At 45.9% G+C, this 25739-nt stretch overlaps 1 pseudogene; it reads left to right on the plus strand.

Moving 5' to 3' along the window:
* Window positions 1–22616: 22616 nt before the first annotated feature.
* LOC148686157 (transmembrane protein 80-like) lies at window positions 22617–23391 on the plus strand (annotated as a pseudogene).
* Window positions 23392–25739: the final 2348 nt, after the last annotated feature.

The following is a 25739-nucleotide window of genomic DNA, read 5'->3' on the forward strand; positions in this document are numbered from 1 at the left end:
GCCAGGCTCAGGGCGGCTAACACCGGATATAAAACAGCTGATTGAATTACAACATAAGAACAAAATTAAATAAACATTAAAATTAAAATGCAGCCTCATATGGAAGGAAAAGGGAAATGGGGGAGGGGATCAGGTTGGATCAAAGCCAAAAGCCAGGCAGAACAACTATGTCTTACAGGCCCTGCAGAAAGAAATCAGGTCCCGCAGGGCCCTGGTCTCAGAAGACAGAGTGTTCCACCAGGTCGGAGCCAATGTTGAAAAGGCCCTGGTTCTAGTTGAGGCTAATCCGATTTCCTTCAGGCCCGGGACCTCTAAGGTGTTACTGTTTATGGACCTTAAAGTCATCCACGGGGCATACAGGGAGAGACAGTCCCGGAAGTTCGAGGGTCCTAGGCCGTAAAGGGCTTTAAATGAGACCATCTTGCCTGTGAGCCCTGGAAGACCTGCACCCTGCCTCGCTGGCCTTTTCCCATCTGGCCTGGGAGAGTGGAGTGTGGACTGACTCCAGCTACAAAAGCTGCGGCTGTTGAACAGATTCTTGGGCTGGAGTATTGTTTACGGGGGGTTGGGAGAGGTTGTTGCTGTTATCGATATTATCGTTGTATCTTTAGTTTTGGATCTCACGATTTACGTGGAAATTGTTTCCATTTGGTTGCGCACTTTTTGACGTGTTTTATTTATAGTTTATGACTTTTGTTATGCTTGTAATTATGTAAATCTTGTTGTGTTGTAAGCCGCCTTTTGAGCATGGTTTCAACTATGGAAAGGCAGCATACAAATAAAATGATGGCGATGATGTTACACGCAAATTTGTGTAACAACAGTGCCATTAAATGTTGGAATGTAGCTTCTCGTTGTGGGGTAGGGGTGATTGATAGATAGTACCGAGGTGGCAAGCGTGTGTGCTTAACCCTTTCCCTCTCCCAATCTCCACCACCACATGAAAATGGCTTTTCCCATTCAGGGTCTTCATTCAAAACTTTTTCAAGACGGAGAAACACATGTAGTTCAGGCTTGATATATGTGATGTCGGGAGAACTACATGGTGGTTAGAGAAAGGGCCATACTCCATGGCCCACTAATACCCGTGACTTGTGTTTTAGTATCCCTGGGATACTAAACAGGAGCCCTTGGCAAATGCTTGGTGCTCTGTGGGTTTTCTGAGCTGTCATACTGACTGATGTCATCTTCCTCCCATAGATGCTGCCAGGCAGAGAATGCTGCCAAGCCATGAAAGTTGCCTTTTAGCTGTAAGTGGAGCAGGAAGGGGGGAGAAAAGCAAAGCAATGAGCCAGCTATGAGGAAGCAACACTTCCGGAAGGCAGAGTGGTGGATCAGAATGTGCATCAAATATCAATCAAATATTTTGTATTTCTGGAGAGCTGGTTAAACGTTTCCGCTGCGGTTTTCACTCGGTATATTAGCCAGGGTGACGAATTAATTGGCACAGCTACGTGCAGATTCAACATCCCTTTTCACTTCCTGTGTTCCTCCGCACCCATTGGCAGGTCCATTGTAGAAGAGCGGCAGGAATTCAAGGTAGACTGGGAAAGGAAGGACATACGGGTTGGAAGCAGGGATGCAGGATTACTTTGATCCAGTTCTCATTTAAAGCGGAAGCTATCCAATTCACACTTTCCGTGACCAGAATCACAGACATTCTTCAAAACGGGCACCTCCCTGAGTTTTGCAATAAAGTTCTCCAGGAAAGTAATGTGTACAAACAAGCATATCCTAGGGCCACATGCCATTGAGATTCAATTCATTCTGACTGGGAACCTGGGAATGTGAAGACTTCAAGCAGATGCTGTCTGGAGAAGTTTGTGAGGACAGGCAAGTTATGGACTAATTACTTACGTACTACTACAAAGGAGTTTTGAAAGGAAAAGGACTAAACCCTCTCTTGGGCACAACGCATTGCATTGGACTTGATATAAATGAATGCAATGAGTTGGGGGGAAAAGTTAAAAATAAAAATTTCTAAGAAACCAGAAGCTTTTCTTTTAGGAATTCTAGGTGCCAAAATTCCAAGTGACCAGAAGAGATTATTTATGTACTGTACATGGCTATAGCTGCCCAAACTTCATTAGCCCAGAGATGGAAAGAAAAGACAGTCCTTACCATGGAAGAATGGTAGATAAAACTGATGGATTATGCTGAAATGGTAAAACTGACCGGAAGAATTAGGAACCAGGAAGATTTAAACTTTAATAAGGAATGGGGAAAGTATATATTGTATTTTAAAAAAACTATTGTGAACAGTTAAAAATCATTAGTAGGATTGATATAACTAACACTTGTAGGTAAAAGTTTAATTATGGATTATTTAAAGATTTGATAAAATTGGAGTAATAGAAGAGATGCAGGAGAAAATGCTGGCACAAGGGTCCACAAAAGGGGGGGGAGTCAAAGAAGATTTAGTGGTTATATTTTAATTGTTTTCTTTATTGTTTGTAAACCTGAAAATGCAAAAATAAATTAATAATAAAGAAATAATAATAAATACTTGTTAAACTGTTGCCAACCTATAAGTAAAGATTCATCTTCAAGTCTTGTGTCTACTTTATCACAAAGGTTTGAGGGTGAAACGGATGTATCCCTTTGAATAACTCATAATAAATAGCTAACAGCTGGATTGGATGGGGCCTTTGTTCTGATCCAGCAGGTGGTTTTCATGTTCTTATGAGTCATTTCTGTTCAAAAGATCTCACATGTGCCATTTAAACTTCCCTTGGGCCTCTCCCCCACTATTTGTGTGTAAACGTGAAAGACAGCAATGCAGCTTCAAATGCATTTTTTGGCATCAGACTTTTAAATCAAATGATGGCCATACAGGATGGTGGATTGGCAAGCTCATTCCAGTCTTCCGACATCATTTTGGGTCTCCTTTGAACACATCTGAAGCATACATTGACATCAACATGCACTGTCTTGCCCATAGAATGTGCATATGCTAAAGTAAACTGTGGTTTGCCATTATGTCCAAAGTGAGCTTGCATGTGTCACGTGATTGTAGCAAGTGTTCTCCGATGGGTGGCCCAGTTTCATCCCATGTTATATAAGCATGTGAAACTCTCCTGCATCAGTTAAATGACAACCTCTAAGCAGCATTTGACAAGTTGGAGTGTTATTGTCACAGAGATTTAGGTTATACAAATTCTTGCCTAATAGTACTGCAGCTTGTTTTCATATTAATGCCATAAGAAAGGCATTTGAAAGGCTTGTTGTATGGTTTAATCAGATTTAAATGGTGGCCTTATTAGTAATGTGTTTGGTTGTTGTTTTTTAAATGTAGATGTATTGTTGAATTTTAACTGATCTGTCTGCTGCTATATTTGGCTAACTGGAGAGGGTATTCTTGCGAGAACAGGAACATCTATTGTCATAGGGATCAGGTGTACAAACTGCTCTGGCGCATCGTGAATAAGATATTTTGACATGGGCTAAGTGAATTAGTTATCTTTAGAGCTCTTTTGTACTGTGACTCAGCTCTGTTTTCTAACACCCAGACCTTTAATGTTTTTGACCCGTTTAGATCTGTTCTTCGGGGCTGATGAGTGACTTTCTAGTTTTGCTGTTTTGTGTTCTCATTTGTGTTCTTGAACCATCCTGTGACATTTAAGCATTTCTAAGCTTGTCACAGACCCTCCAAGTGTCCCTATTTTCCAGAGACAGTCCCAGATTTATAGAAACCGTCCCAGTTTCTGATTTGACCCCAGAATCTCCCGCTGTTCCTTAGGACGTCCCTATTTTCATCAGAGAAATGTTGGAGGGTATGGAGTTATGCAACCCCCGAGCCAATGAGATAAATAACTATACAATCTTTAGAAGACATCTGAAGATAGCCCTGTATATAGGGAAGTTCTTTTAAATGTTTAAAGTTTTATATATGTTGGAAGCCACCCAGAGTGGCTGGGGTGACCCAGTCACATCGGTAGGATATAAATAATAAAATGATTGTGATTATTATTATTATGGAATAAAGGTAAAGGGGCCCCTGACCATCAGGTCCAGTCGTGTCCGACTCTGGGGTTGCGGCGCTCATCTCGCTCTATAGACCGAGGGAGCCGGCATTTGTCCGCAGACAGCTTCCGGGTCATGTGACCAGCATGACAAAGCTGCTTCCGGCGAACCAGAGCAGCGCACGGAAACGTCGTTTACCTTCCCGCCGGAGCGGTCCCTATTTATCTACTTGCACTTTGATGTGCTTTCGAACTGCTAGGTGGGTAGGAGCTGAGACCGAGCAACGGGAGCTCACCCCGTTGCAGGGATTTGAACCGCCGACCTTCTGATCAGCAAGCCCTAGACTCTGTGGTTTAACCCACAGCGCCACCTGGGTCCCTATTATGGAATAGGACATCCCTATTTTAATTGGAGAAATGTTGTTGTATGTTTAAATACAGCCCTTGTTTCCCCTTTGCATTTCTCCTTTACAACATTATTTTGCTAGTTTTTTAACTTGTGGGGACAAATCTGGGGTTCGCAATAGTGTGCCTTATAATTTCAAACTGCATCTGTGCCCTAAAAAGGTGGAAAGGCCCTGCTATAAAGGCTTCCGAATCACGGGACAATGCCAAACACAGTGTGACTCTATGGTGGGCCGTTGGATTATGTTATTAACACAGAAGTCCTTAATGGCTAAAGTGTGGGAGATCAAGCCTGCCTAACGCTTGCCCTGGGGATTAGACACACAACAACTCGGCTCATAAGCCATGTGAGGGCTGGAGCGTCTTTGCATTAAATGGTCCAATGTTGTCAAAGCCGAACAATCAGTAAACAGGAGAGCAGAGTCTGAAGTGGAATCAATTGCCTGCCACAAATAGCTCTTTTTAGGACCACCGGGGCCATCTGGAGATCGCAGTAATCTGTTCTGAGTCTTTGAGAGCCTAGCAGAAGCGGCTGCCTGCCATTTCCCTGGGGCTGCATTCACTCCTGTGGCAATTTTGTTCAGCTCTTTCAGCTGCAGACAGATGCTGTTCTCTGCTACGGCTTTGCTCCCATTACAAGCTGTTTCCTGCAGTTCTTCCATCACCCCTACCCCCCAAGTTCTGGGGCAGTCACAAACTGCCTTAGCCCAATGTGAGCTCAAGGTGGTAAGTAAAACTCATGACTGCTGCTACCGAATAGGAGGGTTTGAAAAACGGAGGTAAGTGCTTATGTATTAGAAATTCTCACACAATCAGTACAATACTGTTGTCTGCAGGAGGGAGCAGGGAGACATTTGTTTGGCTGGCATTTTAACTTGGACCTGCCCAATCTGGACTTCCTGGACCAATACCCAGGAACTGAAATGCATTTATCCCTTGGAATTTGCACTTCTCCAAATCTGCAAATTTTGCATTGCATACCAAGCATGAATATATTAGGGGAAAGTGCATGGCTCCCAAATATGGATGTCAGTGGAAATAATGTACAAAAAAAATATGCATTTTTATTACGGGAAACCACTTGCGAAAAATGTATATGCATTAGCTAAAATTGCATATCAACTGCAAATATTGGGAGAAATGTGTCCATAAATGCATACACTTTTTTGCCATATATATTGCCAGATGAATGCATACACTTTTGTGCTGGCTTTTAAAAAAATAAAATAATGAAAGAATGCAGCATTGGGACAAGCTGAACTTAAAACTTGAAAAAGGGGGAACCGAGAAAACCCCAAATCAACAGATTTGCCTATCTCTAAACTGCAGGCAGTAAACACTTCGTGTCGAGAGTCTACTCTCAGTGGCTGCAGTAAAGTTTCTGCCAAGGTGATTCAACAGCCAGGGCTAGGATAACAAAGTGTGGGTCTCTCTTCTCTTTAAGGCCAGAATTACATTCTCTTAAAGCATCAGACTCTATTCACTCTGGCAACAGTGAAGGAACAGAAGTAGAACCACTTTGGACTGTTTTACTCAGTGGGGGGGGGAGATACCCGTGACCCTCTAGATCAGGCATCCCCAAACTTCGGCCCTCCAGATGTTTTGGACTACAGTTCCCATCATCCCTGACCACTGGTCCTGTTAGCTAGGGATCATGGGAGTTGTAGGCCAAAACATCTGGAGGCCCGCTGTTTGGGGATGCCTGCTCTAGATATTGCTGGACTACAACTCCTATCATTCTTGACCATTGGTCATGCTGACTGAGGCTGATGGGAGTTGGAGTGCAGCAACATCTGGAGAGCTAGGGGTTCCTCCCTCCCTGGTCAGGTTCCAGGGGAAGAGCTGTGTTTGTGAAAAATGTACAAGAACTCCTGGTCTCCTGTTTGAGTTTAGTCGGGACAGGGTGCTTAAAAAGCAATCTCTCTCTCTCTCCCGCCCCTCAATCCATTGTATGAAACTAGCTTTTTAAAAATAAATAAGGGTGTCAAAAGAGATACTTATGAAGGAAAACCCTCCCTTTGTTCTACTTCACAGAATCATGTTCCTCTCCTCTCCCGCCCCATTTTTGCTTTGTCTTAAATGATAAATTGTTGGATTGTTTTCCCGCACAACTTGATAGAGATCCATTTTGAGAGCTGGCAGGCCACAGAGGAATTGCTCTTCCCATCTGCATGTAGCCCCACCACGAGATCTAGACAGAGCAAAGCTATGGGGATTGCAAGCTAAAAGAGAGGGAGAGGTTGGGGAAGTAGCAATTTGTGCATGGCTGAGTTGCAGCTGTCAAACTACCAAACTACTAAAGCCCTTGCTAAAATCACCCAGGAGAGGATATGCAACACTGACTGTTGACTAACATCCCAGGATGTGCTAAGTGAGTGATCTTGATGCCCTCGAAAGATGTGTTTAGCAGACTTCCCCTAACCCAAAATGCAACTGAAAGGTTGTGTTTCAGTTGCTTTTCCAGGTCAAGCCTTTAGAGACCCTTAGGTAAAGAGCACAAGGTGTTAAGAGGATGGATGAAATGTTTGTGAGGTGTGTGTATCCCCCAAAACACCCAAAGTGGAGAACAAGAAATGCAATCATTTGACAACCGAGATCGTATTCTGCAGGACTGGAGAACCTTTACAGCTCAAGGGCTTCAATCTCTTATGCACAACCCTCTGGGAGTCTGGGACCGTGTGGCAGTAGTGAGTGGCGTTGAGAGGCAAAAGCAGGCAGAGCAATAGATGTGCTTCTTACCTGTGTGCAATAGGCTGCATTCCAGCAGTACAAAAGCGAAACCCCCTCACACACAGACCCCACTGCAGGCAAGCAAAAGGCCAATTTACTGCTGAGCAAGCCCAGCAGTAAATCACACCGAGTAGGTGAAGTTATCTCTTTATTAGAAAAAACACGATCTGCATAGGCATTTCAGGCCTAATGAGCACAGCAACTCTTCTTCAGTAGGTCTTGACCCCTATGAGACAGTTGTGGAAACTGTTGCCCACAGTTGCCTAAGTCTCCTCCTCTCCAGGGATTTCCCCCAAGCAATCTGAGACTATGCCAGCATGTCTGCCTTAACTCCTCCTGCTTCATGCCTCTCCTGGTCCTGGGAGACCAGAGAGGAGGGGAATTTGCACATCAGGAGGGGGGGACACCCTTGTTTCATCACCAGCCTGCCTCATCTCTGCCTCTTGGCCTCCCTCATCCTACTCTCCTGCTTCTGCTTCCGGACTGCCCTCTGCCACAGACTCTCCCTTCTCACCATGCCCTGTTGCCTCTTCAGTTTCTGACACCTCCTCCTCCCTCTGACCACTCAGCATCATCCCACCAGCAATCCCTGGGCTCTGAGCCTTCTTCCTTTAGGAGGTTCCCAAGCTGGTGCCTCCACCATTCCTCTGTGTCCATGACACCCAAGAGCACATTTCAGCCAGGCAAGAGCACTCAAGGGAGGCATGGAGCAGAGTCAATGAGAGGTGTGGTCTGGGGAAGGATGGGGAGTCTTTAGACTCAATGTCACCCTTGTAGAATGGAACATGGAAGTGGATTTGGGGTGGGTGGGTTTGGCTCCACTTGTCACTGCTGACCTCCCTACCTTCCACCCCACAAGTCCTAACGGACACCAGTCACCAAGGCTTGTTAAAGTGAAGTCGCTCTTTCCCTTTATTTTTAATTTTTTTTAGAAAGTGCTTTTCCTCTGTAAAAGAAAACCTAAATGAGATCATGAGGCACACATGGATTGGAAATGCAGCAGAGGCATTTTATAAAATCAGGGGCCAGGGCAGGACATAGTTCTGATGTTAATCATTCTGAAAGAGGTCGCCATGTCTGTGCCCTCTCGGAGCTTCTCGCTCCCACAGGGAATGCTCTTCAATAGTTTGGCCAGACAGAACGTTTGTACCGAGAATCCCAATCGTCCTAATGCATTTTGGATGAAAACCACAACATAATCAGGAGATGGCAGAGAGCTGGAAACCTGATGGTCTCACTATATTTTCTTACAGTGCACCATGCCAGTTTAAGGGAAGAAGCTTTTATTTATGCAATTATGCAGCCTATGTATCTGAATTATAAAGGTAAAGGGACCCCTGACCATTAGGTCCAGTCGCAGACGACTCTGGGGTTGCGGCGCTCATCTCGCTTTACTGGCCGAGGGAGCCGGCATACAGCTTCTGGGTCATGTGACCAGCATGACTAAGCTGCCTCTGGAGAACCAGAGCAGCGCACGGAAACACTGTTTACCTTCCCGCCGGAGCGGTACCTATTTATCCACTTGTACTTTAATGTGCTTTCAAACTGCTAGGTTGGCAGGAGCTGGGACTGAGCAATGAGAGCTCACCCCGTCATGGGGATTCGAACCGCCAACCACACACACACACACACAAAAGAATCATTCCTGTTCATGTCTGGGAGGTCCTAGGGAGGGGACAGAATTTTGGTTCCATTTGTGTTTCAAGGCGAACCTACTTAATTTGCACTTCCTGTAACAATTTGCAGACCAACACATGGCCCTCCTTCAAAATGTGCATGTCTCCAGATTTTGCAATGCAATTCTCCAGCCAAGTAATTTCAACAAGAATGCATATCTTAGAGGAAATGTGCATACAATGCAAGTATTGCTGAGAGCAACGTACAAAACTGCATTATTTTAGGGGGGATTTCCTTGCAAAAGCATGCATATAAGAGAAAATTGCACACAAATATGAATAGAGGGGAGAAGTTGGCACTGAGATGCTGAAGAGTTTTCATGATGACTTTAAAACAAAATTCATAAACTGATGTGGTAACATTGAGGACTGATCTTGAGAAAAATCCAAGTGATGGATTCATTCTTCTTTCTTTCTTTCTTTCTTTCTTTCTTTCTTTCTTTCTTTCTTTCTTTCTTTCAACTTTCCCTTTTCCTGCAGTACCTCGTATTGCCTTGAACCTGGTACAATTACTTGAAGAAAACGCCGAACCCAGGATGACAATTGTAGCAATCAGATCATAATACTTACCCTGTCGATGCGTAAGTGTACATGCTTTGTTGTGTGTGCTTTGATTGTGAATCTGGTAGAGGAGCAACTAATATTATTTGGTTTTATTTCAAAGCCTCGCAATGGTTCCTTAGAAATGGCTACTCCTAGAAAAGCGACAGATCATGGCCTGGAATTGTCATCATTCCTTTTTCAATTCCCTTACCCCACCCGGCCTCTTCCTCACACAATTTTCGTAGGTTTGCTTTGCTGTGGTGAGTAGCTTATGGTCAGAAGAAAATTATATCACGAGAGGAAAGCAAAAGACTCTTTTGCAAGCGAATAAATCTTTTGAGAATTGGAGGACCAGTTTTGGCACAGCAGTAATGCTAAGTTATATGTACAGTCAAACCTCAGATCTGGATCGCCTCCGTTTTGGAACATTTCGGCTCCCGAACGCTGAAAACCCAGAAGTAAATGCTCCAGTTTTCAAACGTTCAGCTTCCGCTTGAGTGCAGGAAGCTCCTGCAACCAATCAGAAGCCACACCTCGGTTCTTGAACATTTCGGAAGTTAAACGGGCTTCCGGAATGGATTATGTTCGACAACCAAGGTTTGACTGTATATAAAATAAGGCCACTTGCAACAATAGTCTGTCACAGAACAAGTTCCCTATAAACTGAACACCTGTTGTGGGAGAGATTTCCCAAAAGACTAACATGGCTGTCCCCGCTAAAACAGGGTTTCCCAAACTTAAGTCTCCCCCTGTTTTTGGACTACATCTCCCATCATCCCTAGCTAGCAGAACCAGTGGTCAGGGATGATGGGTGTTGTAGTCCAAAAATAGCTGCATTTTGTTGGAAAGCGTACATTGGATTCACCCTTGTTAAGTGTTTGCTTATAACAACATTGTAGATGTACCTTTCAGGGGGATGCAATGTGTGTTGTTCAGTCGCGGCGGAGAGAAGGACGCAGGGACTTCGCGTGCCGAAGTCCCTGGCTTCGCGGAGGGGGGGGAAGTCCGCAGAGCGAGCGGACTCCCCGTAAAAACACCGGGTAGAGAGTCTCGGTGACTCACGCGCCCAGCGGCTGCTCCGTTTTGCGGATCCCCCGCTGCCCGAGAGCTCAGTAGAGCGATCGAGAGCCGGCAGGGTGGAACCGCGGGAGCCATTTTGGGCTATATCTTACCTCCGAGAAGCGAAGCTCCGAGTCCTGACCCGGCAAGCGGCGGATTCTTCCGAACAAATTTAAAGATTTCCATAAAGTAAGTGGAATTTTTATTTGGACTCTAAAATCATCAATTGGAAAAATAGGAGAGACTTTAAAGAAACGGAAGTCGGTCTCTTCCTAATGGCAAACCGGGAGGCGCTTTAAATAAACCCAAGCCGAAAGATGAAAAAGTTTCTGGGACCGTGGACCCGAGAGAAAGAAAGACTTTTTTGAACCTTCTCAGCTCCCGTGCCCGGCACCCCTTGAGGTACAGCATTGTTGGGGGGGAAGAGCGTTTTGACAGCTGTCAAAAGCTGTCAAACTGTCAAAAGACCGGGTGGACTTATTGCATTGCTGTGAACAGTAAAAATCGATTGAAAATGAGGTAGAATTATTTAAATTGAAATTAAGAATGGATTGGTGATGGAGTTAAAGACAAAGGGAAAGATCAACCAAGATGGAGTCAATCGTCTAAACAGGAAGGAATTTTCCAGCACCCTTTGCTCCCTACCTCCTGTTCGTCTGCGGTTAAAAGAGTTATGAAAACAAAGTATTCTCGAGCCTTCCAGGAGGCGGTGTTGAACTATCTACAAACATGGGAGGACATTTACAAGGAACGGCAACATCCTAATTTACCATCAGTAGAGGCTGAAGTCCAAGTTCAGGATTTAGAGGACAATTCGGACTTTGAGACTTTTGATTCTGAGAATGTGTGCGAGGAGAAACAACTTGAGGAGAATTTTGAAGGCGACTTGGACTACAAAAAATATATTTTGGATGAAGCAAAGTATGGATTTCAAAAGGAAGAAAAACAAGAAAAGCAAGAAAATGAGAAGCAAAGGGACATGAAGATTAATGCAATTGAAGATCCTGGAGGAGTTAATATGTGGAGCGGAGTCATTCAGGGATGGGAAGGACAGGAGCAGGGGGGAGTAAAGGCCTGGAGATGGAATTGGGAAAGAACTAGTGTGGGGTGAAAATTTTAGTTAAAAGGTTTTTTCTGGTTTCTGAACGACGGTCTTCGAAATCTTGGTTTGTTAACGGAAATGCTGAGCCAATTGGGGGAAAAGACATAGGGAGAGGGGAAGGAGAATGTAATAAAGTATATGGTTAAGATTTAGTGTAGTGATTTGATGTTAAGGGGGAAATTTTTTTTTTAGTTTTCTGGAGGGTTTTAGAAGAATGGCTGAGGAAAGTTTTTTTCTTTTAGTTTAATATTAAATTTTTGTGAGTTCAGATAGGTGTCTGGGCAGAGAGCTGCCTACCCTCCTCTCTTTACTTGGAGACACCCAGTGGCAGGGGGTGCTCGGAGGGGAGAGGAGGAGGTGGAAGGAAACCCAGGCACAAAAATGGAACCTTGGAAGTGCTGTGCCCTGCAGGTCCCTTTTGTGGCAGAGGGGGGCCTGTGGGAGGGCAGCATGGAAAAGGAGGAGGATTGAGTTAATAGCATAAGAATAAGATTTTGAATTGGAATAGAAAACCCGCCACAATTAATTAGAGAAGTTAGGAAAACCAGGAGGAAGAGTATCGAGGAAGTCACAATTCTAATGTTAAGATAATAAGAATTGGGAATTTATATTTCTTCCCTATTGTTGTTGTGTTGTCTGTATTTGTTTAACTATGTTTATGAAAGAGCTGGGGGGAAACCAACCCTCAGAGCTCCTCCATTCCTGTCCTTTCAGTGGCAGGGAGGGGATGTGGGGGGAGGAGGGAGGGGGGAGGCCAAACCCAACTTATAATGGACCCCTTTGATCCTTAACGCCAACGGGTACCACTGGAAAATGAAGGGACAGTGTTATAATGTATGTTTTGTTTGTCTTGTTTGTATAAAACTAATAAAAATTATTTTTTTTAAAAAAAAAAAAACTGAGCAAGAGCTAAACCAAAGCACGACACATATTCAGTTCAACTGAGATGCAGAAGTCATCCTGGGAGAGGAAATGTTGAGGAAGAGTTTCTCTCTCTGAGAAGAAAGAGAACAGGAGAAGGGTGAGTGGAAAACAGAACTCTTAGGCCACATTTGCACCATGTGTTTGAATTGCTATGATGCCACATTAAACAGTCATGGCTTCCCCCAAAGAATTTTGGGAGCCGTGAGTTCTTAAGGGTGCTGAGAGTTGTTGGGAAGCATGGATTCTCACAGAACTACAATTCCCATAGTTCCTTGGGAAGAGGGATAGATTTTCCCTTGCAGGGAAGCCATGACTGTTTAAAGTAGTGCAATAAATGCATGCTGTGAATGTGGTGGTCCTATTCAAGTGTTCAGGTTTGTGCTGTCTGGAATGAGCTGGGTTAACTCAACCCACTCAACAATGACATGCTTGCCAGTCATTCCCCCAGCCAATGCATGATCTGTCTTAGATCCGAAAGGAACCAAAATGAGAGGATTTACTTATTCCCTGACTGATCACCGGCTCCTGGTAAACGAAGGAAGCCAATATCTAGATGAGCACAGTGTGTTTCTTTAATGTACCTGTGCTGTACCATTTAGACTGTACCAAAATTAGATCTGTTGGTTACAGCCAATAGAATATACCACAATGGCTAAACGATCTTTGCAGCATTTTAGTACACAGTGTGCGATTTCACATAAATTGGTTCTGAGCTCTAGCTGTGCTGGCTTAATATGTCTTTAAGCTCTTAGTTACAGCACAGCAATAGAATATAAAGATGTTGTGGCCCAAAACCTTAGTGAGAGCAGTGGTTACAAAAGCTGCATCCTAAGTAGCTTGCCAAACGCATTTCAACTTTGAGAAGTCTTCATCAGTAGCATCTATTTGATGGACTTCCCCCTGTGCATGGACTAAAATGGTCAATGCTTCAAAAATGTGGGGGTGGGGAGATAACGTAAAACACGAATCTCCAGAATTCCAATTATACTTTATACTTTAATAAAACCTCAATAGAAACTTGTATCTTATAGGGCTGTTGCGGGTTCCAAAAGTTTGAAAGGAATAATATAATTTCTTCTGCAATGCAGCAATATGCAAGCTCCGGTGAAAATATTCACTCTACATTATTATAATCCGACTTATTAAAAATCAAAAAAAAAGGAGAAAGAATATCTGCTTATTCATAACATTTTACTCACGGACAACTTCTCAGTCTTCACTCTTATCATGGGTATACACTCCTGCTGTTCTGAGTCCATGCTCCAAGACTAGCCTATTTATAACCCTTCTAATAATTCTGCACCTGGCCTAAGAAATGATAACATGCTTTGTCATTCAAATCTGATGCAGTAAAATGAAAAATAAAAAAATTCATTTGCCTAGTGCTTTGTACCCAGTGATATAACTTATGTGGCGCAACCACTGGGTCAGATTCTCCCACCTGCTCCTCATAAATTGATGCCGTTGACTTTGATTCCCAAGCACTCATGGTCACTGGTTTGAAGAACATAAATAAGGAGGCCAAAATGTTGCTGAACTACAGCTTTCGTCAGGCCGGACAATTGTCCGTGCTAGTTGGGGCTGATGGGAGTTGGAGTCCAAGAATATCTGGAGGGCCATTGCTTCCCCATTCCTGATCTGAAGGAAAGTTACTGTAAATGAAGCACCCATGATCACTTGTGAAAACCCTCAAGTGTGGTTGGATCATACCTGCCAAGTTGCTGTCAGAGAAATAAGGGACCGGGCCAGAAATAGCAGACCGGAAGTAGCGCTGTTGCCATTTTGGAACTGGGCGGAGCATGCTCAGAAGTGACTTTTGATGCTGCTGTGCCCAGTTCCCAAATGGCCGCCGCACCAGAAGTCGCACTGCAGCCATTTTGGAACTGGGCAGAGCAGCATCAAAAGTCGCTTCTGAACATGCTCCGCCCAGTTCCAAAATGGCCGCCGCTCCTGAATAAACTGGGGGGAAACAAAAAAAATCTGTTTTTTCAGCTAGGAACAGCTGGAAAAACGGGGATTTGCCGGGGGAAACGGGAGACTTGGCAGCTATGGGTTGGATAAAAGAACAGGCTCCAAACGACCATACCTGTATTTCTATGAGTATGTAGGGAAGATTGATTCTGAGGTAGTTAACAGGCATGTTGACTGCTGTTCAAAATTATAGTTGTGTTGGCCCTGAAACACTATTGCTTGTTGTTGAGTCTCTATTTTAACGGTTCACTCTTACACCTTCTTGAGTAGGATTACTGGGGTCTTTGTCCCTGAGACTTGCGTTGGGCAGTAGGTTTTCTGGACAGGAAGTTTAATATCAAGGCCCTCAAATTACCTCTGAATTTTCGGTCTGCGAGTTTTGCTTCAGTGTCTTCTTCATTGTTTTCATAATAAAAATAGTCATGAAGGAGGACAACACAGCAGACCTCTGAAGCATTGGAATCTCTCTGCCATGGTGACACAAGACCCTGAGGTGAATTGTCTCATCGGCAGACAACCTTGCGGAGAGGGTGCTAGAGTTGGAAATTGAACTTTTTATGGGACGTATCCTATGCTAAATATAGATCCGCTCACTTTTTCTGGTGGGCAGCGTTGTGGCCAGGTATCTAGGCCCCTGCAGTGATTCAGCGGGGGGGGTGAAAATTAATGCCCCCCTCATTGCCATCTGGGCTGCGTCACCGGCACTGAGTGGGGCCCTGCCCAGGGGTGGCCCCACTGTCCAATCAGCACTGACGGGAGGTGTGACTGCCGGAAATTTAAACCGCAGAGGGCCAAGGAGCCCTCCTCTCCAGGGAACTGCAGGTCACAGGGCCTTGGCACACAAATAGCAGAACCAGTTTCAACAGCCTTCACCAGGCAAACGCAAGCAATGGATGATTCCATAATGGTCACAGGTGCTACAGCATCCGATATCCAAAAAGCCACGAAAGTGAAAGGTTGGGGGTGAGGAGCATAGCTGCCAAGTCTCCCGTTTTCCCCGGGAAATCCCCATTTTTCCAGCTGATCCTAGCTGAAAAAAACGGATTTTTTTGTTTTTTCCCGGTTTATTATGGCGCGGTGGCCATTTTGGAACTGGGCGGAGCATGCTCATAAGCGACTTTTGATGCTGCTCTGCCCAGTTCCAAAATGGCTGCAGTGCGACTTCTGAGGGAACTGCCAGAAGGCCCTCAGCGCTGGATTTCAGTGTCTAGGCAGAACAATGGGGATGGAGATGCTCCTTCAGGTATACTGGGCCGAGGCTGTTTAGGGCTTTAAAGATCAGGACCAACACTTTGAATTGTGCTCGGAAACATACTACTTAAAGGTACAAGAGGTGCATTGTGACTAGTGTCTTGGAAGTGTCTAGTTCAGTGTTTCTCAACCAGTGTGCCTCCAGATGTTTTGGGACTACAACTCCCATCATCCCTAGCTAGCAAGACCAGTGGTCAGGAATGATGGGAGTTGTAGTCCCAAAACATCTGGAGGCACACTGGTTGAGAAACACTGGTCTAGTTAGCTCTTCTGGCTACTTACACAGGAGGGCTGCATCCACACGTGAGGCTTATTGTGTTAGCTTTGCTTCTTATAGTACATCTGATAGGGGACACATTGTGCTCCTTCTGGGGCAGTTTGTCTACCTTTGGTTTCCCATCCTGCACTCAACTCTCACCTGTGGCTACTGGAAGCTGTCAGCATGTGGCAGCAGCCACATCCCAGGAAAAAGATTTGACTAAAACAGCTAAGCCAGGTGAGGGTCACTGATGGGTCCCAAACCCTTGGTGAGTTAGGGACTTTCCTTACATATGAAGACAGGCACCGGCAGTTTGAGCAGAGGAGACCAATAGTGGGTCCAATGGTCAAGAAAGTGGTTTCTGCATGGGCTGGGGAAGGATGTGAGGGGCAGGTGGGGCTTGTCAACCTGGCAAGGTAGCCCGTCCAGGAGAAGGAAAACTGATCCTAAAAAGGCTAAGGGGTAAATCCTACACAAATCCAGAGTGGAGTCCCTAAGGTGGATGGATGGCACCAGGGCCGGCGCGTCCATTTAGGCAAACTAGGCCATCGCCTAGGGTGCCAAAATGGAGGGGGCACTGGCCAGCCTGCCCCCAACCCCCCCCCCCCGAGCCACCGCCCGCCCTCGCCGCCCTTGCCTGTGGCTTCCTTTCTTATTTTTTTCTTCTCCCGACGTTGCCGGGCGAGGGGCGGGCTAGCAAGGCACCACGCTAGTGGCTGACTGGCATGACGCCCCTCCTCTCTGGTCCGCCCCTCGCCCGGCAACGTCGGGAGAAGAAAAAATAAGAAAGGAAGCTGCCGGCCAAGCGAGGCTGCTGGCTGCAGCTTCCTTTCTTATTTTTTCTTCTCCCGACATTGCCGGGTGAGGGGCGGGCTAGCGAGGCGCCATGCTAGTGGCTGACTGGCGTGACGCCCCTCCTCGCTGGCCCGCCCCTCGCCCGGCAACGGCACGGAGACAGCGTCCACTGCCCAGGCCAGCAACATGGGCTCTGTGCCGCTTTTCATCCCTCCTGCCATTCACACTGGGGGGGGGGCAGAAAGTGACCTCGCCTAGGGCGCCAAAAACCCTAGCACCGGCCCTGGATGGCACCTTGTACTCCTCCTTCTGGCAACTCCTGCAGCCGAGTTGGTCCCAAACATACTGGTCTGCTTTCCTTTGAGCCACATCAGTGAGGCCGAGGGGCTGGGTCTTGTTATCTGGGCAGCCCAGGACCTCCATACATACTGCCTAGGCTTGTGCCCCAGGGAGGTCACTTTAGTGCTGCTAACACATCAATTTGTCTTCTCCCCTAGAGGCACACTGCATTGTCTCTTGAGTCAGACAGATGCCCACTAAAACAATATAAAACTACTAGGCTTGCAAGCAGATTCCAGGCTTGCAAACAGTTTTTTTTTCTGCGTGCAAATAGTGTGGAAATTGGTGCTAAAATATAATGTGCAAATTAACGGCTAGGGAAACATCAGTAAATTGCTGTGTGAATGCAGTCCAGGTAACAGTGGTTAAAGGTGTTTTTTCTCTCGCCATTTTACATCTAGTCAATTTTTTAAATAATTTGTATTAAATTTGGCTAATGCACAAAGCAAAGGCAATCATTATTTGCACGTTTGTCTGGTCTGTCTACAGATTCACATTTACCACAATAAACATTTTTTGCATCCTTTTCTGACATACCCTCTGGAATAAAGAGCTGCCCTACTACCCATTCCACAAGAGTGCATATCAGATTGTTTCAACTTTTCTTAAAAGCAGAGTATTCTGCTACCTCTAGCAAAATAATAATAATGCCATGACATGTTTGCTCATTCTTTCTTCTCTCTCTCTCTCCCTCTCTCTAAAAACACTGCCTTTCCAATTAAAAAAACGGTTTCCAGTTTCATTTTATAGAAATGCTCTCGCCTACAAGATCAGCCAAACGATTTTGTGCATCTCAGCCAGTTGACTGAACACACAGCTCTTCAGCAAAACAGACAGGGGCTCGTAAGTGATGCTGGCATGCATTTTGAAAACCAAAGTTTCTGGAGAAACAAGTGCATTTAAACAAGAAACATTTGCTTGTCTGTTTTAGATTGCGAGCCCCTCGGGGTAAGGCCTGTCAAACCTGCTCTTTGTAAAAACCCGTGTCCATGGACAGGAGGAGAAATGGGAGGAGACGGGAACAGGGATGGTTTTTCTATGGAGCTAGCCAGTCTTTGTTAAAGGTGAGCAAGATAACATGTGTTTTCTTTGTAAGGCAAATGCAGTTGTAGGGGAGAATTGGCAGGGAGGTGCACTCCTCTATTATCTCCCAGGACAGACAGAGGCCTGGACAGTTAGGTGGGCACAGGTGATCATTGATCTGTGCTCATGCAATGGCATAATTTAGTCTACAGTGGTACCTCGGTTTACAAACACAATTGGTTCCGGACGTCTGTACTTAACCTGAAGCGTACTTAACCTGAAGCGAACTTTCCCATTGAAAGTAATGGAAAGTGGATTAATCTGTTCCAGACGGGTCCGCGGAGTACTCAACCTGAAGCGTACTTAACCCGAGGTATGAGTGTAATTGGTTCCGGAAGTCCATACTTAACCTGAAGCGTACTTAACCTGAAGCAAACTTTCCCATTGAAAGTAATGGAAAGTGGATTAATCCGTTCCAGACGGGTCTGTGGAGTACTTAAACTGAAAATACTCAAACTGAGGTGTACTTAAACCAAGGTATGACAGTACAGTACAACAAACCAGGAGACAGTCAGAAGAACGTGGAAATATGGATTCCCTCCCTTGGGAGTCATTATATTAGCCCAAACCAGTGTGGTTTGGCTATTTGAGCTAATACTAACTTAACAATGGCTGGTTGTTTCTATTATAGCTGAACAGTTGTTGTTGTTTTTAAACTGTTCTATTAGTGTTGCTTAATATGCAGTTCTGTGCTTGTCTACTGGAAACTAAGAGTGGATCTGCACACAGGGTGGGGGGACGACGCTATAGATAAGTCTGAAATTAAGTCGTTATAACAAAAGGAAAAACACTATGGAAAATTGCAACAACAAAAAATGCTCTCCAATGCCATCTGGCGTTGCATGTTTATAACGCATTCAAAACGCTGTTGTTGTTTTTACTAATGTAGCTGATTCCTAAGTCCCACTGAGTTAAGTTGGGCTTACACTCAGGTAAATGGATCCAGGCTTGGACTTCACTCCTTCACTGCCCTTTATGTTGGGGTGGTTGGGAGCTGGAGTGAATAGGGGCATCCCTCCGCTCTCTCCTGCCAGTTTGGTCAAACAGATGCCAAACTTGCAGGTAAGCCGGAGGGCTTCTTGTGGCATCTCTGCCAGCTGAAAGCCCCCAAATAGAACCTTCCAAGGGCGAGGAGGGGGTGGAGCTGAGCAGCATCCGCTAGATCCTAAGCCCCATCTCACGGGCGGCACTAGACAACACCTTCTGTGTCTGGGCTACAGATGCAGCAGTGACTGTGAGAAGTTAAGATGGCAGCCTTAGTGTGTTTTATCCTAGCTGCCTTGAGCCTCAGGGGGGGAAATGAGATAGAAATGTTTCCAAACAAATAGCCACCTTGGCTCCAAGTTCACTGATCAATTATGTGCTTGTCGTTGACCGTCTGCAAGTGCCTTCGCACACTGTGAAAAATGGGTTCGGCGGCTTTTGGTGGGGGGCAACCTCTGCATTCTGGATGTACGTACAACTCACTCTGTGCTCATGAGAGAAGACAGCGGTGAGCTTCAAGGTGTGTGTGGGCACTCTCATCCATGCCAAAGCCCCAGGATCAGGGGTGCCAGCTTGCATAAAATATTGGCTGCCCCACATAATCACATGGCATGGCACAAACACACCATTTGAATGGCAATGCTCATCAGCTGGAGGGGGGGTCTCCGCAAATATTTTATTGGGGAGGCCAAAGGGACCTTGGCCCCTAGGAGTTGACTCCTGTGCCCCAGATGCAGGAAGAGGGTCCATGACAAATGGAAAAGACACTCGTTCCTTTCCATTAGGGCAAATGGGACCCTTCCCCACCAATCTCGTTTTGCTCTCTGCCAGCCCCCACCTGCTTGCTTTCTTCCTTACAACAAGTCCTGGAGGCAGCCTTGGCCGTCAGCTTCCTCCTCCTTAGTCTGGCCCCTTTTAAAACTTAGCAGGGAGGAGAATGGGGGACAAAACTGGAATTAGTTATCTCTGCCTGTCTTTGGCTCTGGCTCCATCTACTGTTGGCCTCCAGCTTTAAATCCTATTGGCCCTAATGGATACCAGCCACCTCTCGGAAAGGAAAGTAGGGGGTACTAGGTGAAGCGGCAAGCCTCCTGTGGCGGAATAGTGCCTGATGATGATTCCGGTTCATCATGGGTTAACCTATCACTCCCATGATAGGCAGGTGTTCCCTGGGAGGCGGAGCTAGTCGGTGTTCTAAATGGAGGGGGAACAACCGTTGAAAGGCAGATGGGGGTTGGCAGTTGGGGAGCGGAGGGTTAGAGAGGGAGCAGGAGGTTAGGGTTGGGTGGATTATTATTTATTTATTATTATTTATTATTTATACCCCGCCCATCTGGCTGGGTTTCCCCCGCCACTCAGGGTGGCTGGATGGAAAGAAATGTTATAACCATTATTATCAAGATGCAGGAGATGTGTTAACAAGTCTGTATTATATGAAAAGAAGATATGCACTTTTAAGAACCAGAGAAATCCATGCTTTCAAGTTAAATAAAGTTAAATGTGCCTAAACGTTTGTGGACTCGGGCAGTGTCTCAGTACCTTCAGAGGTGTGACTAAGAGGCGAGAACAAAGCTATCCTGTGAAAGAGGAAACTCTTTGCTTTTTCTCCTGTCATATAAAGGGCTGGTTAGCGAAGCCAGGAGAGCCACATAGTTGCCTAAGGGAGTGGCAAATTGTAGCAGTAGGGATCCACAGGAGGGAGACCCCACTGGTGGCAATAGGTTTCGAACACAGAGCCCTGAGGCAGGGCCGTCTCTAGGCCCGGGCCCGGTGGCACGGGGCACCAGGCCACCAGGGGCGCCGCTGCGCCCGCTGAGAGGTGCGGCGGAGGCCGCCCTAGGCGCACCTCTCATCTGTTCAGTGGCTTCAGGCCACTCTCCGGAGGCGCACGGGCCTGGGGCCGCCTCTGCCGCGTGCAGGGGCGTCGCAACAGGGGGCAGGCAGCGCCCCCTGGCCCAGGGCCGGCCCTACGGCCAGGCTGGATGATGCAGGGTGCCAGCCCTCCAGGCGGCAGCTGCGCTGAGCCCGCCCACCGCGCTGGGAAACGGCCGGGTTGGCGCCGGAGGGATCCGTCGCACCAGGGCACCAGGTATGCTTAAGACGGCCCTGCCCTGAGGTACCCTGGACACTGGAGGTTTATTCCCATTTGTATGGAAGCACAGGGAGAGCCTCTGTTGCTGAAGCAGTGAGGGGTGGGAAACGGGGAATCCCTCACATCTCCCAGTGCCAAGCCCTGCTGGATTGGCCCAACCCTTCATCCAGAGTGAGGTCCTAGTTGTGAGTAAGGCAAGGAAATCCGGCAGGAATTGATCATGGCTGGGGGGAAATGTGGAGGCCCAGAAGGAAGGAATCTGGTGGCTCTTCATGGTCAGTGATGGAGTTTCAGAGAAGACAGAACTGGGTGACAATAGCCCCCTTCCTTTAATTTGATGCCCCTCACTTTCTTCAAACAGGAAGTGGTTTCCTTCCATAGTAGTGACATTATAATTATTTTTCAAATTGCAAGGGACTTCAGTTCCATATATTTTGAATCAACAATTCACTGCGATGTTTGCTGAAGCAGCACCCGAGCTGCTGTTACACTATGCCTCCTGTGCCGACATCCACATCTCTCATTAAAAACAAAACAAAAGAGGCAGGCATGCAACTGATGTGTACAGCTTCTCTTGAATATGCCTGTCCTTGTGCCCATCTGTTCAGGTGGCACCATGCCCACTGGGGTACAACGCCAGCTTCTAACATCGCCTAGGTGCCAACAAATGGAAGCACCTAGGCTATGCGGGAGGGGAACAAACTGTACGACATAGAGGGACAGCGTTGATCCTGCCAGAAGATCCTCCTGTTTGCAAACAGAGCCAACTTCGGGTGACATGCTTCGTTACACAGGAATCCATCTGCAGCAACTTGCGAGCGAACAACAACACCCAGGCCTGTTCTCCCTTGGACGCAAAACATCCGTCCTTTTCAAATTCAGTGTGCCAAATGGGGGCTGCAGGAGAACGGAGCTCATTTTCCTTTCCCGGTCCAAGGCCAATGTGGTAAATCATCTGCAGCAAAGTTCTTTGTTCTCTGAAAGTAGCTGGCAGGTTTTGTAACACTGACCCCTTCTCCTTCATTTCCGGTTGTTCATCGTAGACAGAAACAAGGCCAGACCTACCATTAGGCAAGGCGAAGCAACTGCCTCAGGTGGCAGATACTGGGCAGTGGCGGCAGAAGCACTCTGGCTGTTGCTCTAAAGCAGTGGTCCTCAACCCCCGGGCCATGGACCGGTACCGGTCCGTGGATCAATTGGTACTGGGCCGCCCAAGGAACATTTAAATACAATTAAATTAAAATTATTAAATCAAAACAATCTAAATAAAATATAAACAATCAACGTCCCCCCCTCAGCGGGCCGCGGTAAAATTATCAAACGTTGACTGGTCCGCGGCGATAAAAAGGTTGGGGAGCACTGCTCTAAAGGACCACAGGCCATTCCCCTCTGCGGGAAGACAGAGTTGTGTGTGCTATACACCATGGGTGAGAGTGAAAAAATGGTGACCATCAGGCTGGGAAGACCATCATCTGTTCTGTCTTCTAACAGATTCTTTTCTGTTTAAATGGAGATTGTTATATATTTTATTTTTTCGCAACCCTGCTGATGATTCTTTACAAAATTCAAGTTTTCACTTATCTAGATGATTCCTTCACTATTGATCTCATATTACTGTATATTCCTGCATATAAGACAACTTTTTAACCCAGGAAAATCTTCTCAAAAGTTGGGGTCGTCTTATACGTCGGGTCGTATTTCTTATACGGCGAGTATATCCCAAACTCTATATTTTAACTGGAAAAGTTGGGGGTCGTCTTATACACCGTCTTATACGGTACTGTTCATTATCATACCGTGTTTCTCCAAAAATAAGACACCGTCTTATATTTATTTTTCCTCAAAAAAACACACGGTGGCTTATTTTCAGGGGATGTCTTATTTTTTTTATTAAGTATGCTACAGTTTAACCTACACGGTTAAACTGCCTATCACTATGGCTTATTTTCGGGGTATGGCTTATTTTCGGGGTATGGCTTATTTTCGGGGTATGGCTTAGAAGCAATCAGGCTAGACCTTGGCACAAAAGGGAATCTAACTGAAGAAGAGGCTCAGACTTGTGACCACTGCAGGCAGCATAATCCTGTCCGTCCACTTCCTTGTAGGGCAAATTCACATCCTGTGAGCAGAATGTCCTTATTAATGTTGTAGTGCTTGTGACAGGTGGACTTGAAGGAATCCTGTAAATCATAGCCATTGCTGGATTTGCCAGTTAACTCATGGTGCTAACTGAAATATCTAAAAGATGTGTGATAGGAGAAAGATCTTTTAAAGACCAAATCCAGTGACTTCAAGACAAATTCATATGATCATTGGGAAGGTGAATACCAAGTTGAACTTCTGGGAACTACAATATTTAATGGCTTGAGTTCCAATTAGCAGCCTCTGCAAATGGAAGAGCTCCTTCCATTTGTGGCCAACAGCATTTTTGATCAATTGCCCCTTCTCTTTGTACTGCTTCTCTTGCTGCGCTGACCCTCCTGAGTGGACTTTCAAGGGGCTGCAGATGGAGAAAGGAGATTGGTGCTGTCCTTCCTCCCACTATCAGGAACCGCCTGTTAGCAGAGCTCGGCATGTGGGAACTTACCATCAGAACCTTCTTTCAAATCTAAGAAAAGATCTTTTTATTTAGCATAGCCCCTTTGTGTATAAACATCCCATGTGGTTTCCCCCTCACCAGATCTATCTTCTGCAATGTATCTTAGAATTGTGTTTTTAACAAGATGGCATTCGGTAGTGTGTTAAATATTATAATATTTTTGAATTTGTATTTATAGACAGTATATATTTCTATTTCTCTATCAACATGTTGAAGAATAAACAGACTGCAAGTCGAACATATTTAACAGGTGCTAATTGAGCTGGTGGGTATGGCTATTCTGATGGACACTCCAAAGTTGTTGAGCAAGTGAGGTTACTGAGGAACCGGGCAGAGGACCTTCTCTGTAGTGGCGCCCGCCCTGTGGAACGCTCTCCCATCAGATGTCAAGGAACTAAATAACTATCTGACTTTTAGAAGACATTGAAGGCAGCCTTGTTTAGGGATGTTTTTAATGTTTGATGTTTTATAGCGTTTTTTAATACATTGGTACCTCGGGTTAAGAACTTAATTCATTCTGGAGGCCCATTCTTAACCTGAAACTGTTCTTAACCTGAGGTACCACTTTAGCTAATGGGGCCTCCCAGTGCCGCTGTGCCACCGCTACGTGATTTCTGTTCTCATCCTGAAGCAAAGTTCTTAAACTGAGGTACTATTTCTGGGTTAGTGGAGTCAGTAACCTGACGTACCACTGTATTCTGTTGAGAGCCTCCCAGAGGGGCTGGGGAAACCCAGCCAGATGGGCAGGGTATAAATATAATTATTATTATTATTATTATTATTATTATTATTATTATTATTATTACAGTGTTCTCGAAGCTACAAACATGAGTTTGACCAAACTGCGGGAGGCAGTGCAAGACAGGAGTGCCTGGCGTGCTATGGTCCATGGGGTCATGTAGAGTCGGACACGACTAAACGACTAAACAACAACATTATTATTATTGCTTAGTCAGTAGAGCATGAGATGCTTAATCTCAGGGCTGTGGGTTCAAGATCCACATTGGGCAAAAGATTCCTGCATTGCAGGCAGTTGGACTAATAGACGACCGTCATGGTCCCTTCCAACTCTGCAAGTCTATGATTTTATGACCTAGATTCCAATTCAGGCTGAGGGTCATTGACAGGCAGGCAGGTTTCATTACAAGGGGTGGGTTTACTTGACACTCGCATCTCTGGGTGTGCGGCATGCTGCTACAAGGAGCTGCAACCTTGTATGGCTCGACACAGCACAGACCGTATGGGAACTGCTGCCCTGTCCTGTACCAAAGCATCAACCAATGAAATCCACCAGCTATTGTCAACACAAACGCCTTAGATTTCCTCTGTCATCTCCCTTCAGTACCTTGAATCAAAAGCATGTCAAGCCCACCGCTCAGCACACGCACAGTCCTCAGCTCTCTGGCAGGCAACACGCTCCGTGGACACATCGTCACTCAGAGATCAATTAATTGCTTTGGGTGTCAAAAAATGCTTCCCTCATTGTCACACCTGCCAGCCCCTCCAAAATCCCCCTGTTCTTTATAGTCCTTCGGGAAGAGCCGGTGCCTGTAATGGGGAAATCAATCCAGGCGAGAGATGAGATAAAAGCTGGGTTCTTCTTTTTTAAAAAAGAGTCCCTCCTTCAGTGGCAGGCACTGGTGGGATTTTAATGTGTTGTTTTAACAGACCAGGCCATCTTAGCAGGAAACTCAAGTTGCGCTGTCTTGTGTTTGCTCGGAAATGTGGAGAGCATTCGGTCGAGCCGCTTCATGCAAAGCCAGGGGAGTTTCTGCAGGCAAAGGGGCTTCTTCAAAGCTTTGGGGAGGCTAATGCACAGAGCTGTTGCTAGTCATTGACAGTGGAAGGTGTGCAGTCTGTTTAGAGCTGCTTAAGGCATTTGTTCTTTGTGAATTCCAAGATGAACTGACCTGATCACAGCTCCAGGGCTGTCTAGAGCAGGCATCCCCAACCTTTGGGCCCTCC

Source organism: Zootoca vivipara, chromosome 3, assembly GCF_965207765.1.
Source record: "Zootoca vivipara chromosome 3, rZooViv2.hap1.1, whole genome shotgun sequence".
NCBI classification, from domain to species: Eukaryota; Metazoa; Chordata; class Lepidosauria; order Squamata; family Lacertidae; genus Zootoca; species Zootoca vivipara.